Below are 4,934 nucleotides of genomic sequence, written 5' to 3' on the forward strand. Positions count from 1 at the left end.
TCGCTCGGCCATCTACAGCCGAAGTTATTAATGGTACTTGGTACCTTACCCTGTTTTTTCCATACTTGTTCGTACTTGGGTACAAACTTTGGATCGCCCATATCTCCACTTTGGAGGCCAGCCAGCACCTTGGCCCCATATACTTTTTTGTTGGTGATACCATGCACCAAATATAATTGTTCTACGCAAGCTTGCTATCTCTTCTCCAACTTGCGGTTATTTTTGACTCAAGTCCCATTTCCATAGTTTTTGGTACCAATTTGCTCTATGTTTCGCTAATAGCTTCGCCCAAGGACTTTGTGATTTTTTGTTCGCATTTTTCCTAAATAGTCCCACTCAAGACTATTCCAAATCACACCTTAGCTTGTCGCTCAGTGCCATACAGCCAGAGTTTTAATTCATGAAAGGTACATCACCTTGGTACACCACGTGGTCGGTCCAAACCATCAACCAACCATATGACCGACTTCGAGTCGAGCTAGCGGCTAGGCTCAATATAATGAAATGCGTGTCTTGATGCGGGCTACTGACGGTCTGAACAATGTAGCTCGCTAGCTCGTCTCTAAACTTGTGTTTTGGTCGAATATTGGGTGTTCATGTACCACTTCGGGTAACATGGACTTTGGTGCAACTTTACCACTTGTGCACTTAATAACTTCCCGGTCATTCAAGTCTTTGCCTTCATACTTTCAGGGTAGTTAGGTCTCGTCGAGACCTTTCCATACATATGCCAAACTCATCGATCGGACATCTATAGCCCGAGTTATTCGCGGTACACCGTACCTTACCCTGTTTTTTCCTCAATTGGGTACAAACCTTGGAACACCCATATCGCCCCTTTAGAGACTAGCTGGCACGTTGGCCTCATATAATGATAAGTGCACCTCAACTAGGGCTACTGACGGTCAGAACATTTCAACTCGCTAGCTCGGGCCCACACTTGTGTTTTTCTCGAATATATGGTTCAAGTGTGCCACTTTGGGCACTTATGGACATTTTGTCCCCACACAACTTTCTTGCCTTGGTAGATAGGGTCTTGTGTTCTCGGGCAAAAAGATGCACCAAGATATGGTCTAACTTTCGTTCTTTTACCGCAAAGCGCTATCTCCAACACCCGAGGAGATAGAAAGTGATTATGTTCGGTACATCGGTCTTCCATGGCCTACTATGGTAAGCCCCTGCAGGTATGCAACCGAAGGTGCTTGGTACATATATTTGGTGCAATATCGGTGCAAAGTAGGTGTTTCCTTGATCGGGCTATAACTTTCTTGGTTGATGTTGGATTGCTTTGCGGTCTTCGGGGGATAGTTAGGGAACATGTTGGCCAACATTTCCTTATTCCTCAGCCTGGCCGTACCTCTTACCGTCTAGGCGGTATACATGCTCTAAGTTGGAACTTGTGTTCCTTTGGGTAACTTCTCTGACTTTGACGCTTAATAACTTTCGTTCATATGCAGTCTAAGCTCTGCAACTCTCAGGAAAGCTAGTACTACTCATTTCCTTTCCATATCAGTCTTTGGCTTGTCGATCCGATGTCTACAGCCTTACTTATTCACGTTCCCTGTGAAGGTAGGTTTTTGCCCATTTTCCAGTTCATGTGGTAACATTCCCAGACTTTGCCGGCTTTCTCTTCATGTGGTAACTTGCTTGCTCATGTGGTAACTTGGAAGTGTATTTCTGACAGACCCAATCTGGGACTTAGCCGATTTTTCTCTTCATATCATATGGATCCATCACTAGGCCATCTTGCTTGCTTGTGTGGTAACTTGATAGTGTATGTCTGACAGACCCAATCTGGGACTTAGCCGATTTTTCTCTTCATATCATATGGATCCATCACTAGGCCATCTTGCTTGCTTGTGTGGTAACTTGGAAGTGTATTTCTGACAGACCCAATCTGGGACTTAGCCGATTTTTCTCTTCATATTATATGGATCCTGGACTTAGCCGATTTTTCTCTTCATATCATATGGATCCATCACTAGGCCATCTTGCTTGCTTGTGTGGTAACTTGGAAGTGTATTTCTGACAGACCCAATCTGGGACTTAGCCGATTTTTCTCTTCATATCATATGGATCCATCACTAGGCCATCTTGCTTGCTTGTGTGGTAACTTGGAAGTGTATTTCTGACAGACCCAATCTGGGACTTAGCCGATTTTTCTCTTCATATTATATGGATCCTGGACTTAGCCGATTTTTCTCTTCATATCATATGGATCCATCACTAGGCCATCTTGCTTGCTTGTGTGGTAACTTGGAAGTGTATTTCTGACAGACCCAATCTGGGACTTAGCCGATTTTTCTCTTCATATTATATGGATCCTGGACTTAGCCGATTTTTCTCTTCATATCATATGGATCCATCATTAGGCCATCTTGCTTGCTTGTGTGGTAACTTGATAGTGTATTTCCGACAGACCCAATCTCGGACTTAGCCGATTTTTCTCTTCATATTATATGGTTCCATCACTAGGCCATCTTGCTTGCTTGTGTGGTATCTTGAAAGTGTATGTCTGACAGACCCAATCTCGGACTTAGCCGATTTTTCTCTTCATATAATATGGATCCTGGACTTAGCCTGTTATTAGGTTATTATATATGGATCCTGGACTTAGCCGATTATTAGGTTATTATATATGGATCCTGGACTTAGCCGATTTTTCTCTTCATATAATATGGATCCGGGACTTAGCCGATTATTAGGTTATTATATATGGATCCTGGACTTAGCCGATATTTCTCTTCATATAATATGGATCCGGGACTTAGCCAATTTTTCTCTTCATATAATATGGATCCGGGACTTAGCCGATTTTTCTCTTCATATTCTCTTCATGTGGTAACGTATGCCAATCGCTCACAAGTCATGGGATAAGGGTACTTGTGTTCTTCCATCTTCTAAGTCCCGCACGGGGACATCGTGATCGCCCCAAGTCCGGAATAGCGCCAAGTCAAGCCCCACGGTGGCCGTGCAGGACCTGTTAGCGGCGGCCCCACTGACAGCACTAATCCGGACTTAGAAATTATATCTTTCTAATCGAACACCACACACGCAACACCACCATACCACCATCTCCTTGCAAGTACCTAAGTACCCGCAACTCCATGGTGAAGGCAATGTCACTCCATCACCAACCTCTTTGCATTGCAAGCACTTGCGTACCTACAACACTCCGAAGAAGGCAACGGCGCGCGATGCTCGACTCCACACACCTCACCACACCACACCACCGATGGCCAGCCAGCCAGCCAGCCCAGCTAAGGGCTAACCCACCAACCAACCACCAATGGCCTAGGCCAGCCGGATCCCACCTTCAAGTCCAAGCACAGCCAAGTGCAAGTACCGCCAAGTGTTCACCAACCAACCATCACACCAGGTCAGCCGGCCAGTACCCACCTTCAAGTGCCATTACCCTCGGGTGCAAGCCCAATCAAGTGTTAACCAACCAACCCGGCCAAGGCAGCCAACAGGCCGGCACCCTACAGCACCGACCCGCCATCACCACCTCAACCGTTGACCATGCAAGTGGCCTCGGACAACAGGTGACACCCGAAGTACATCCGAAGAACGTATATCAAGTGTTTGCTCACCAAGTCCTCAACCAACCCCAAGTACCCGGAGGTACCCAGAGTGTTGGATCCGCCAACCCGTCCCGGCACTCCAAGTCCTTGCGAACCCAAAGTGTTTGCCCGGTAGGGCCATTGTATCACAACGCTTGCGACCATGCAAGTGGCCTCGAACAAGGTGACAGGGGTATCTTCACCAAGTTCTCAACCAACCCCAAGTACCCGGAGGTACCCAGAGTGTTGGGTCCGCCAACCACTACCAGCACTCCAAGTCCTCGCGAACATAAAGTGTTTGCCCGGTAGGGCCATTAGACCACAACGCTTGCTAACCATGCAAGTGGTCTCGGACAACAGGTGACACCCGAAGTACATCCGGAGAGTGTACAACAAGTGTTTGTTCACCAAGTCCTCAACCAACCCCAAGTACCCGGAGGTACCCAGAGTGTTGGGTCCGCCAACCACTACCAGCACTCTAAGTCCTCGCGAACCCAAAGTGTTTGCCCGGTAGGGCCATTAGACCACAACGCTTGCTAACCATGCAAGTGGTCTCGGACAACAGGCGATACCCGAAGTACATCCGAAGAGTGTATATCAAGTGTTTGTTCACCAAGTCCTCAACCAACCCCAAGTACCCGGAGGTACCCAGAGTGTTGGATCCGCAAACCCGTCCCGGCACTCCAAGTCCTTGCGAACCCAAAGTGTTTGCCCGGTAGGGCCATTGTATCACAACGCTTGCTACCATGCAAGTGGCCTCGGACAACAGGTGACACCCGAAGTACATCCGGAGAGTGTACAACAAGTGTTTGTTCACCAAGTCCTCAACCAACCCCAAGTACCCGGAGGTACCCAGAGTGTTGGATCCGCCAACCCGTCCCGGCACTCCAAGTCCTTGCGAACCCAAAGTGTTTGCCCGGTAGGGCCATTGAATCACAACGCTTGCGACCATGCAAGTGGCCTCGGACAACAGGTGACACCCGAAGTACATCCGAAGAGTGTATATCAAGTGTGTGTTCACCAAGTCCTCAACCAACCCCAAGTACCCGGAGGTACCCAGAGTGTTGGATCCGCCAACCCGTCCCGGCACTCTAAGTCCTTGCGAACCCAAAGTGTTTGCCCGGTTGGGCCATTAGATCACAACGCTTGCTAACCATGCAAGTGGTCTGGAGTATAGGTGATACTGACATACCACCGAGATGGTACATCTAGTATTGGGTCACCAAAACCAAACCAACCCCAAGTATCAACCCGGCATACTCAGAGTGATGGATCCGCCAACCCGTCCCGGCACTCCAAGTCCTTGACGAACCGAAAGTGTTTGCCCGGTAAGGCCATTAGATCACAACGCTTGCTACCCCACGGCGAGCT

This window comes from Anopheles ziemanni (assembly GCF_943734765.1).
Source record: "Anopheles ziemanni chromosome X unlocalized genomic scaffold, idAnoZiCoDA_A2_x.2 X_unloc_21, whole genome shotgun sequence".
Classification (NCBI taxonomy): domain Eukaryota; kingdom Metazoa; phylum Arthropoda; class Insecta; order Diptera; family Culicidae; genus Anopheles; species Anopheles ziemanni.